A 12,718-nucleotide genomic window follows, 5' to 3' on the forward strand; every position below is an offset into this window, starting at 1 on the left:
CCAATATGCATTTGAAATTTTGTAGACAATCTTCATAGAATTAACTATTTGATTTTTTTTAAAACTACATAAATTTAATATACAACATGGAAAAAGAATAAAGACTTTTTGATCACAGATCATCAATATATTGGGTGCAAAAGCTGAGCATCTTAGCCTGTTTAATTATTTCCCTTTTCTTAAATATTTATTTGGCTGCATGAGTCTTATTTGAAACATGACAAATCTTCCATCTTTGTTGTGACATGTGGGCTCTTTATTTGTGGCAGGTGAGCTCTTATTTATGGCATGTGGGATCTAGTTCCCTGATCAGGGATTGAACCCTGGTCCCCTGTGTTGGGAGCACGGAGTCTTAGCCACTGGACCGCCAGGGAAGCCCCCTAATCTCTTTAATTCTTTGTGCCCAATGATTGCAATAAAACCTAGTCAGAGGCCCTTGTTCTGAAACCAGCGAGCATGGTGCTGGGCATTTCGTAAGCCTCAGGAAAGCTGGTTGAGTTGAATCTGCTGTTCAGTAGCTACCTCTGCTGTTCTTACAGTTGGCGGTCATTATTCCCCACCATCCCGCCCCCACCTTCATGGGACTAGCAGTTTGTGTAGGTCTTAGAGGGTAGCTTTGCTTTCTGAAGCCCTTTGTGTTAAAGAATTGACAAGTCGTCCTGGACTAAGCCAGAGGGCATTAGTTCCATTTGACCGAACTGGATTAGTAGTTGAAGGTGAGGCACGTGCCTTTTTCTTCATCTCTGCTTCAGTTTATTTATTAGGCAACTCTTCCCTGACTTAAAAGTTACAAGAATAAATTTAACATCTTTATGCCAGGGTCCTGTTCTCAGTCCCAGAGTTTCTTCACAGCTTCTCCGTGGAAATCTGTGGGTTCCTGTGGGTAGCACAGTGCCCTGAGAGTCTAGCATGACTTCAACATGGTTATTTCTAGAACAGACATGAAACCTGGCAGGTGGCTCATTCACTGAGTGAATGATTGGAATCAGTACTGTGGCCCTGGATGTACTGTTATAAGCGATGAATAGCATCCTTATTTGATTAAACAAAGAATATTATACTGAGTTGATTTTATATCTTCTTCCTCCAAATGCATGTTTTTGTTTCAGGAGAGTTTATTGGAATATCCTTTGCACTGGCACTGTTTTACATGATGGTGATACAGTTATAAAATGACTTAGCCCTTCCTGTCTTCAGAAAACTTACAACCTTGTAGTCTATACAACATAAACAAGCCTAGTGGAAATATATACCGAGTATAGTTGCTAACCCAGAGGAAGGACCCATCCAGAGTGCCTGTAGCAAAAGAGAAGAATCAAGACAAACTTCATAGGAAAGGTTTCCCTTTTCTTGCATCATCAAAATTGAAATTTGCCCTGTGAGAAAGGGAGTCCAGTTGACACATGTGCAAAGTCACAGACACGTGAAACCCTGTGGTGCTTAAGAGAAACTGAAAGCAGAGTGGTTTTGTGAGATGAAGCTGAGAGCTGAATGGATCCCAGGCCTTGTATACCATGCAGTGGAATTGGATTTCATCTTGAAGATGGATGAGAGGCATTGCAAAGGCCCTGTGGTTTTACCCTTTATAACGGTAATTCTAATGGCAGTGGAGGTGGGGTGGGTCTTAAGGATGAGAAAACCAGTTTTAAAAACAAGTGGAATAATTCAGTGGAAACTATGCCAGAACTAAGGCAGAGATGACAGGAATAGGGAAGAAAGTACCTGTTGAAATATTGGAGGATTAGAGCTGACAGAGGAGAAGGCAGTGGTACCCCACTCCAGTACTCTTGCCTGGAAAATCCCATGGACGGAGGAGCCTGGTGGGCTGCGGTCCATGGGGTTGCTAAGAGTTGGACTGAGTCACTTCACTTTCACTTTTCACTTTCATGCATTGGAGAAGGAAATGGCGATCCACTCCAGTATTCTTGCCTGGAGATTCCCAGGGACGGGGAGCCTGGTGGGCTGCTGTCTATGGGGTCGCACAGAGTCAGACATGACTGAGGTGACTTAGCAGCAGCAGCAGAGCTGACAGAGTTTGGTGAGAGGAAGATGGAGGTCATGGTTCCAGATTTTTGAGTGGAATGCTAGTATTCCCAAGAGAGGCAGATTATTTTAAGGGGAGGATTATTTTGTTTCATTTTATTGTGTTTTAGGGACCTGTGGAACATGAGGTAGAGAAGTCTATTGACATTAGGAAGTTATATAGATGGCTTTGAAGGTTGTAAGAAAGGTCAGCCCTAGAGAGAGATTTGGGAGTCACTGAGATATGTTGTTGTTCAGTCGCTCAGTTGTGTCCGACTCTTTGCCATCCCATGGACTGTAACCTGCCAGACTCCTTTGTCCATGGGATTCTCCAAGCAAGAATACTGGAGTGGGTTGCCATGCCCTTCACCAGGGGATCTTCCCGACCCAGGGATTGAACCTGGGTCTGCTGCATTGCAGGCAGATTCTTTACTGTCTGAGCCACCAGGGAAACCCCTTCTGTGGGATAAAGGGACTAAATATGTTCCACGTCAGTTTGAGCATCAGAACGATGCTCAAATCCTTAAAGCAAGCAGTTGAGTTGAATTTCTTCACCATGACCTTTGTTCCCCAATCCTCCATGCACAAGCACTGCTCCTCACCCAGCAACCCCCTGCCCATGATGGGAATCTGAAAATCAACAATATTGACAAGGGCCTTGGACTAGCTGCAAGCCTAGGGAGACAGGGAGACCCAGACGCAGCCAAGGACCAGGAACTAAAGCAAAGTGCCCCTGGCCTAGTGATGGGATCTCATGTCCTTAACATCTAGATGGAAAAGGGGCTTCCAAATGACAGGTGTTTCAGATCCTTCTAATTTTTAGAAGCCAGAGAAAGGTTACAGCAAGTGATTCAATGATAGCCATTGTATTTGACAACAGGGAGTGATAGGGAAAGAAACCAAATGTTGATGATTAAGTCCATGAGAGATTAGGACACTGAGACCACAAATAAAACTTTTTAAAGAGCTTGGCACTTCCCTGGTGGTCCAGTGGCTAAGACTCTGGGCTCCCAAAGCAGGGGTCCTGGGTTTGGTCCCTGGTCAGAAAACTAGATCCCACATGTCATGACTAAAGATCTTACATGTCATGACTAAAGATCTTACATGCCACAACTAAGACCTGGTGCAGCCAAATATATATATTTTAAGGAATATTCCCTAATGGCTCAGACAGGACATAATCCGCCTGCAATGCAGGAGACCCAGGTTTGATCCCTCGGTGGGGAAGATGCCCTGGAAATGGAGCTTGACTAGAGGAGAGGAAGGGCACACAGTCTGGAGGAGATTTTAGGGTTAAAGGGGGGTAATTTTAGGAATGGGCAGACTTGAACATTTTTACAGAATTTCCACAGTGTTGAACTGAAATAGAAGTGACCTAAAACTGCAAGTAGCACGTCTAGATCTGGGTGTTGGTAGCGAAATAAACCCGTCTTCCTGTGGTAGTACTACCTGTATCTGCGCCCCTTAGGCTCTGACTTTATTATTGGTGTTACTTAATTCAGTAGGTTTCTTTTTGCCCTCTTGGGCTGTGTGCCCCGCATATAGAGCTGGATTCGTAGTACCCTCCTGTCTGCCCTTAGTCTCCTGGTCTGTGCTCGCCTCCCAGGAAAACCTCCCTGGCCTCCTTGCTGGTGTTTTGCTCCACCCCCACATCTGCTGCTCTTCCAGACATCTTGTTTGAAATTAGGCCAGCCGCCAACAATGTAGACAGTCCAGGTTTTCAGTGTTATTTGTGACTCAAAAGTTTACAGTGTATTCTTAATAATCTGCAATCTTGAGAAGTACGCTGATTATCAAACATAACAGTAGTGGTGAGTCCTGGGAGGACCAGGGCAGGGAGAGAGGGCAGTGGTCAAGGACTTTACGTATATTGCTTAAAGTTTTTGAAATGAGAATTTAAATTATATTTAGAAGAATCATGCTGAACAATCAAGTTTGAAAATTAAAACTCCATCATATCAGAGGCATTATTAGTAAATATAGTTTATTGGATATGTACTGCTTTTCATATTCCTTGTAAAGGATTCAGTTCTAATTCCATCTGGTGCGTTTAGTTCTGTACTTGGCTGTGGAGAAACTCTTTAAGCCTACTTGAAGTTTTGCAGGGCCTGGAAATTGATGTAGTCCAAGATCCACTGAACCTTCCCACCCCACTGTGTGAATTTCAAGACCAATTTGGTGACTCTGCGAGAGAATAGAGAAAACTAGAGCAGTTCAGGTAGTTTCCTGCCGTGGCTACATGTGATCAGACAGAAGGATTATAGGGTGGTTCTGAACATTTCAGATGGTGTTTGGGAGGAATTTGCCATTACTCATACCTTAGAAGGAAAACAGTGCTGTAGATAACTTCAGTTAGATAATTTTCAGTGTTGATTTTAGAGTTAAATTTTCTGTTTACCTTGAATAGGAATGCATCTGATACAGAGGTTCACGGCCCTGCAGAGAAAGTAATGAAGCTGTTCTGTAAAAATTCGTTTCCAGAGTACTTGGAAAACTGCCCAGTTTCCCCCGCTGGCGACTCCTCTGCTTTAACTCCTTTTCCGTCACTGACCGCCAGCAAGTGTCTGGGACCAACTGCCAAACAAGCAAAGGACTGATCTGGCCACTGTGTCTTGAGCTTGTCTGTTAGCAAGATATGTAATAATGGGCTCCTATATGATGTTGGTACAGAATTTAGTGTTTACCCTGAGAAGGATGTTTAAGCCTGGGCACTAATCACAATAGAGAACTGAAAATTAAGTCTTTTATCTTGCTAGTCTGTGGTTGAGAAAAAGTTCAAGAATCCCATCTTTCTCTGAGGTGCCGAGCGTCACACATAACCACAGAGTTTACATCCTCTGTGAGGGCCAGGCTCATCTTGGAAGCTGTGGTTGGCTTCTTCAGCCTTCCCCGGTGCTATTTAATGGGGATGCGTCCACACTGCGGTACTGAGTTAATTGGGATCACATCAACATTCAGTTCAGTCTGTGTTTATTGAGCTCCATCTGATACCAAGTTCAAAGGTAATGTAAGACGTAGGTAGTCCTTGTTAAGGAGTTCTGTTGCATGAAGAAAAGAGATCCATGGATATTACCAATATTATATGGTATTTCTCAGAGGAGGAACACTTCATCCAAGAAGGGTACAGAAAAGTATGAGGAGCTAACCCTGAGGCAGATCTTAAAAGAGGAGTAGAAGGGAATGAGGCAACGGGCTCCCAGAGACAGAAGTGCACGTTATCATGAGCAGGGCAGCCCTGTGCCAACCATGTGACCAGGATATGAAGTGATGACAGGACTGGAGGGATTTTGAATTTTACCCTAACGATAATGGGTAGTTACTGACTAGGTTTTGCCAGTGATGTACCCAAAGGTCAAATTGACTTTTTAGAAAGGAAGATTGTTGGGATAACAGTGTGTATAATAGGAGGGTAAAGCTGATAATTAAAATGTTACTGATACTCATAGGACTTCCCAGGTGGCTTAGAGATGAGGAATCTGTTGCAATGCAGGAGATACAGGTTCGATCCCTGGGTTAGGAAGATCCTCTAGAGGAGGAAATGGCAACCCATTCCAGTATCCTTCCCTGGGAAATCCCATGGACAGAGGAGCCTGGTGGGCTACAGTCCATGAGGTCGCAAGAGTCAGACACGACTGAGCGACTTCATTTTCACTTTTCACTTTCATGCATTGGAGAAGGAAATGGCAACCCACTCCAGTATTCTTGCTTAGAGAATCCCAGGGACAGGGGAGCCTGGTGGGCTGCCCTCTATGGGATTGCACAGAGTCGGACACGACTGAAGTGACTTAGCAGTAGTAGCAGCAGCAGCAACAACAAATACTCATCATAGTACCATTCCATCTGAGATTTATTTATTCAGGCACTGAAAATAAGCTAAGGTAGAGATGATGTTACATAAGAGGGCAGTAAGATACCTTTGAGATTGAGTAGAACACCACCTGAAATGCTGTGACCTAAGGTAGGACTGAAGCTGTAATTTATAATCCGTAGCCATGGGAAGTGGAATGTGCTTTCTTGGACAGAAATGTTAACTTGATTGTGAAACTAGATGGCCAACTTCCAAACAGCGATGGGCTTTCTGACAGCAGTGTTGATGCTAATCACAGATAAATTTCTGCTGCATTTGTCCCCACATTGAGCAGAGTATCCTTCTGGCATTTGTTTCTGCCATTGTAAAATGAAAGAACTGGCCTGGGATCTTTAAATGTCTAATAATACAAGGCTGTCATTTCATGTGTGTGTGTATATATGTATATATATACTTCACATATATATAAAGAGAGAAAACATTCCTTCATTAATAACATTTTCACTGCACTTATTAGCAGCTTGCTGTCATTTGCTTTGATTCTGAAGAGGCCATTCCAGCAATTAATTAGAACTGGCTCGGGAAGGAGTAGGAGTAGGCCCAAGAAAACCATCTAAGAGGCCTCCACAAGTAGGAAATGATGATAGCAATGAAAATGAAGAATTATGGGTAGATCCAAGATACATATTTTGAAAGCAGGAATGATAGGGTTTGCTGACTGACTGTAAGAGGATTGGGGTGGGGTGAGAAATCCAGGATGAATCAGATGTTCTGACCCCAGCACCTGGGTGGAGGATGACACCCTTGACTGAAACAGTGGAGACTGGAGAATGGAGTCTGGGGTGGGACAGGGTGGGGGTGGGAGATGAAGAGTGCAGTTTGGGATACATTAATTCTAAAGTGATGATGAGACATCCTCATGTCAAATGGAGAAAAAAAAAGCAGTTTGATAATTTTCTGGTAGAACAGGTAAGGTTAAATAAATAATAAAGGTTTGATATCAGTTGTAATTTTTTTTTCCAGAAAGTATTTAGTTCACATTCTTAATATCCACTCACCTTTATCCAGCATGTGGCTGGTGCCCTGCCCTGTGCTAAAAGTGTTTTACAAGTATTTCATCTAAACTTTCAGAGAACCCTATGAGGAAGACACTGTTGTTGTTCCCGGTGTTGAATGAGGAAGCTGAGGCTTGAGCCGTTAGGCCACTGGCCTAAGAGTCAGTAGCTGGTAGGCAGAGAAGCCCGGGTTTATACATGACTGCTGCTCACCAAGGTGTCTTGCTGTGAGCATGAGGCTCATTGGGATTTTCTTCTCTTTTCAGGGTTTTGGTTTTTGCACTGAATGTAGTCTAGACTCATCCTCACGGGCTTGTGTTGCCCCAGGATACTGTCAAAGGTAAGTTTTAAAAGTGGATATCCACCAGATACAGGCAATGAAATGAGAGCATCTTCACGTTAAAAAAAAGAAAAGAAAAGTACTTTCGGATATTAATGCTTCTTTCCAGAGTTACAGAAGGGAACTTAAAGTGGCCATCACCCCTGGTCCTTTGCATTTCTACTTCACTAGGTCCCTTTAAAAATACCTGTATTTAGTTTGATACTGACATTTGGTGTCCCATCCTTTCATGGGACTAGACTTGTTATTAGATTTAGCAGTTTCACAGTGTTACATGCACGTGTCCTAGCTCCTCTGCCTCCGGTGCCTCCCCACTCCAGTGTGTAGTCCGCACGCTGCCTGACTCAGCGTCTAGCCATAGATTTGCTCACATTGCCCCTTTGCCTAAACAGCTCTTATGGCTCCCAGTCACTGCAGATGTCATCCTACAAACCTCTCCAAGACCTAATTCCAAACAACATTTCTGGCTTCTTTTTTAGTAAACCCTTATCTGTAAGAGGCTTCTCTGGTTCAGAGGCTTCTATGGCTCAGATGGTAAAGAATCTGCCTCCAGTGTTAGAGACACAGGTTTGACCCTGGGTTGGGAAGATCTCCTGGAGAAGGGAATGGCAACGCACTCCAGTATTCTTGCCTGGAAAATTCCATGCGCAGTCCATGGGGTCGCAAATAGTTGGACAAGAAGAGCTACTGACACTACAGTACACTATCTATAAGGGCTTCCCAGGTGGCAATAAGGGTAAAGAATCCACCTGCCACTGCAGGAGACACAATAGATGCCTGGGTTCAATCCCTGGGCCGGGAAGATCCCCTGGCGTAGGAGAATGGCACCCCACTCCAGTATTCTTGCCTGGAAAATTCCATGGGCAGAGGAGCCTGGCATGCTACAGCCCATGGAGCCACAGAGAGTCAGGCACGACTGAGTGGCTGAGCACTGCTATCTGTAAACCGGACTGTGTTCTGTTCCCCAGATGTGAAGTTATTTTTCACAACTTGATGCCTTGATGGGTGCTTTTTTCTTTGCTTAGATTTTGGAAGAGCGGAAAAGAATGCCACTATTTACTTTTCCTGCTTATATCTTTCCTCTTGTCCCCTCATCCCAGACTCTTCTGGCAAAATTTCTTTTTTAATCTGTGTTCCAGGGGCACCTGTTGTTGATACAGCAATAAAACAACATTATGTTATATTAAGAGCTATTTTTTTTTTTTTCTGTCTCCTTTGCTGGTCTGTAAACCCTCTGAGACTTCTTGGGAAGGAACTATTTTTGTAGGGCCTGTTTGCTGCTCCTGGACACCTTGCAGGAGTAATACCTCCTCCTGAGCAGTTTTGTAGATGAAAATAATGAAAATTATAATGTTAAGTAACTTGCTCCAGATTACACAGCTAAGAAATGACAAAGAATAATTGTTCCGCTCCTTCAAAGCCAAAGCTCATTCTCCTGTACTAGTTCAGCACCATCTGGCATGTGATTGGGACCCGGTGAACTGCAATTTAAGTAAAAAAGACTTTAGTTGGTTAATTCAGCCATCCTTACAATGGAATTTATTGGATACTTATTAAATGCCAGGTGCACAGTTTTAAGTAATCTGGGAATGCAGAGATTGAAAAATAGTGTCTGGTATCAAAGCATTGATAATCTAATAGGCGAGGCATCAATGTAAGAAAATAAATCCAATGCAGTGTTACAGATCCACTAATAAGTTTCTCACAAGATCCCTTGCAGATACTGGGAAAGGAGTCATCAGTTCTGCCTAGAGATGGGACAGGAATTACTTCATAAATGCTGAATCCTGAATGAGGAGCCAGGGAAGGGAAAGGCAGAGGGAATGATAGAACAAAAGCCTGGAAACCAGAAATAATCTGGCATATTTGGGAAGCTGTAAGTAGTTCACTGTTGGAAAAGGAAATGGCAACCCACTCAAGTATTCTTGCCTTCGAAATTCCACGGACAGAGGAGTCTGGTAGGCTACAGCCATGGGGTCGCAAAGAGTCGGACACGACTGAGCCCTGAGCACAAGTAGTTCACTGTGGCTAGGCCGATGATGCTGGAGAGACTGATGAGGTCTGGATCTTGGAGGGCTTTGAAATATTAACATGTTGGTCAACTTTTAGAGAAGACCCAGCACAGAGCCTGCAGGACATTCCTCACGTTTGCTCACTAACATCTTCTGAGGCCCGAAATGCACCAGGTAAAAACTATCAGTCACCTACTTTATTCACCTGTCTTTTCATCAAAAGGGCAGGAAAACTGACTTAGACCCTGAGGCACAGGTATGAGCCATCCCTTCAAATAAGAATGGCATCGAAGCTTTCTCAAAAATTCGTTAAAAAACATTAAAGATAGTAAAAAATCAACCCCCCGCAAATGAGGGCAAATTAAATAAAGGACATCAACTGACGTTTAGTGAGAAACCTCTCAATTTCCCTTCCCCCTTTGAATTGCCTATATAGACTTAGCGAAAATAATTTAAACATAGAACTTTACTGGTTTGATAGTGCTTGTGCGGTTTGAAATTCAGCTGCCTTGTAGCTTATACACAGCAAATAACTGTTGCACTCACTAGATATCTACAAGGCCTGCAGGAAGAACGTCTCTTTTCCCTAAAGCCTAATCATTGCCTTAGCTATGTCTGCTTAGGAAAAGCTGTGCCTGCATAATTCAAGGTCAGGCAGCACCCTTCTCTACTCTGGAGCCACCCAAGCCTGCTAATGCCCTCTTGCCTTTGCTGAGGCCAGCACAGCTGGCATTTGCTTGCTAGGCCAGAGTGGCCGTTGTATGCTGGGGCCACTTGCACAGCTGACATTAGGGGAGCTTTTAGCACTCTACCATCACTGCCGCTGCCAACTGTGGCTTGTTGCTTCAGTGAGGCCAGCAAAGCCCCCAAGCCTTGGCTCAGTCTTCTGTGCCCAGTGCCTGCAACCTTGTCTTTCTAGAAACAGCCACACACCTGAAGACAGAGTTGCACTCAGGTCAAAATGCAGGGTGGCCTATGCTTTATAAACTTCAAATTTGGCCTCAATAGTTAAAAAGCTAGTATATAACTGTAAAAACTCATGTGGCCTAATGTAAACATAAGGTCAGAGCACTTTGCCGCCTCACAAAAGAACCAAGGCCCAAAGTCCTGGCCTCAACAGAAGCCTCAGAAGTTTGACATATATCTTTTGCCCCAAATTTTGCATGTCTGTTAATCAAGACACTAGTCTTATGCCCCAGATTTAAGTCTCTGAGAGACCTAATAAGTAGTATTTTTTCTCTTGACTGAGTTCTCTACCAATTGAGAAATAAAAGAAGAGGGGATTTGGGAGACCAGAAGATCATCTTTACACTAATAAAGCTTTGTTGGAGTGCTTCCCTGGTGGTCCAGTGGTTAAGAATCTGCCTTTTAATGCAAAGGACACTGAATCAGTCCCTGGTCCGGCAAGATGCCATGTGCTGCAGAGCAACTAAGCCTGAGAATCACAACCGCTGAGCCCACAGGCCCCAAATACTGAAGCCCGAGTGCCCTAGAGCCTGTGTTTTGCAGCAAAAGAAGCCACTGCGATGAGAAGCCTTTGCACCGCAATTAGAGTTGCCACCACTCTCTACAACTAGAGAAAGCCCACGCAGCAGTGAAGACCCCGCACAGCCATAAATAAATAGTTTTTTAAAAAACAGCTGTATTGGAGAATGCAGCTTACATCTACGGGAGGAAACAGAGTCTTAACAGTAAAGCTCAGAATTCAACAGTCTTACCTGTCACAGGTAGCCGTGAGGGACCTGTACTGATGGGTCTGAGAGCGGAGCACGGTGTGTGCTCCTGAGGGACAGGCGGCTTCAAAAGGGAAGAGATAGGAGGGCCGAGCTCACATAGCTCCTTCTGATCTCTCCATTCATATAAGATCCTGTCCCTCCACTGGAGTGGAGTATGTGGATGGAGAGGAGCCAAGCATGAAACCTCCGGAGAGGGAAGCTCGTTCAAATGGAAATGGCACAGAGATAATGGGGATGCCTTTCCTGGTCTGCTGTGGCTGTAATGTATCATCTATGAAATACAATCTCTGTTCCAGTAAAGTAGAGTGGGAACTTAAAAGACATTTGTGAAGCAGTTTATATACCACATCTTTCTAGTTATGTTATCGAGTTTTTCCAGGGCTGTCAATTTAGTCTTCATAGAAAGAGTAATTCTGCTTTGGCACAACTGTCACAAATAGTTGTGAGTTACAAAACCACCTAGAGAAAGCCTGGATTAACTTTCTGTGTGTTTTACAGAGGGAATGGACAGTGTTGGTTCATGTGGAGTGAGTGAATGGGGTGGGGGTGGTCAAGGGACTTCCACTGTACCAATTTCACATTTTACGTTATATATGTATATACACACTGATTCCCAACAGACCTTATTAGATGAGCACAGTGGGTGTTTTGATATCCTTTCCCACCCACCAGGTGAAGAAACAGGTTCTCAGAAATATCTTTTGGTCTCAAACCTTGTGAATGGTTATTGAGAAGCCTGTGCCAGAACCAGATTGGCATGTCTCCTATCTGCTGTATTTGTAAAGATTTCTCTGATGCCAAAAAGGTACCCTATCAAGCATCATTTTAGCTTTCATATTTTGTAGCTTTGAGCCCTTTGAAGAATTTGAAAAAAATATTCATACCTGTGTTATAATCGAGATTTGTGTCTGTTTGAGTACTTCAATTCAGTCACTCAGTCATGTCCAAAGCTTTGCAAACACCATGGACTGCAGCATGCCAGGCTTCCCTGTCCATCACCAAGTCCCAGACTTGCTCAAACTCATGTCCATCGAGCTGGTGATGCCATCCAACCATCTCATCCTCTTGTCCCCTTCTCCTCCTGCCTTCAGTCTTTCCAAGCATCAGGGTCTTTTTCAGTAAGTCAGTTCTTTGCATCAGGTAGCCAAAGTATTGGAGCTTCAGCTTCAGCATCAGTCCTTTCCAGTGAATATTCAGGGTTGATTTCCTTTAGAATTGACTGGTTTGATTTCCGGCAGTCCAAGGGACTGTCAAGAGTCTTCTCCAATAGCATAGTTTAAAAGCATCAGTTCTCCAGCATTTAGCTTTCTTTGTGGTTCCTATTCCTTAATAATTACATATTTAATGAATTAATTTGAAGGTTGTATAAACTTTTAGTAGTTTCTTTTGGGTCCATTTTTAATTCATAAAATTTTAATATGCTTTTATTTGACTCATTTTATTCTTAGAAGAAAACTTGCTACTTTTTATTGTCTTTCCCTATAGGCCTGTTATCATATAAAAATAAATAAACTGAAATTTAGTTTATTAAGCAGATTTTCTTAAAATAGAAAGGTAGGATCAACCATTAGAGCATACCTGAATTTCAGTTATAAAATACCATAAATATTGAGCATAAATTATAAACCTAAGAAACCCAGCCACTTGCAATAGCCTAGCCTGATAGTTAGACTAGATGCCCTGCTACAGCATAACAACTGGTACCCTATTTTCTTAGGTGGGCCACTTTTCCAACAGGTCAGTGT

General features: G+C 43.3%; 1 protein-coding gene across 3 annotated transcripts in view; it reads left to right on the top strand.

Annotated features, from left to right (window-relative positions):
* TNRC6B (trinucleotide repeat containing adaptor 6B) overlaps positions 1 to 12,718 on the top strand; it is a 239,505-nt gene that overhangs the window by 60,447 nt on the left and 166,340 nt on the right. For all 3 annotated transcript variants that reach the window (XM_065944358.1, XM_065944391.1, XM_065944366.1), the window contains exon 2: positions 7,152 to 7,225. The gene's annotated coding sequence lies outside the window, so the exon portion shown is untranslated. The remainder of the gene's footprint in view (positions 1 to 7,151; positions 7,226 to 12,718) is intronic.

Source organism: Muntiacus reevesi, chromosome 1, assembly GCF_963930625.1.
Source record: "Muntiacus reevesi chromosome 1, mMunRee1.1, whole genome shotgun sequence".
Lineage (NCBI taxonomy): Eukaryota > Metazoa > Chordata > Mammalia > Artiodactyla > Cervidae > Muntiacus > Muntiacus reevesi.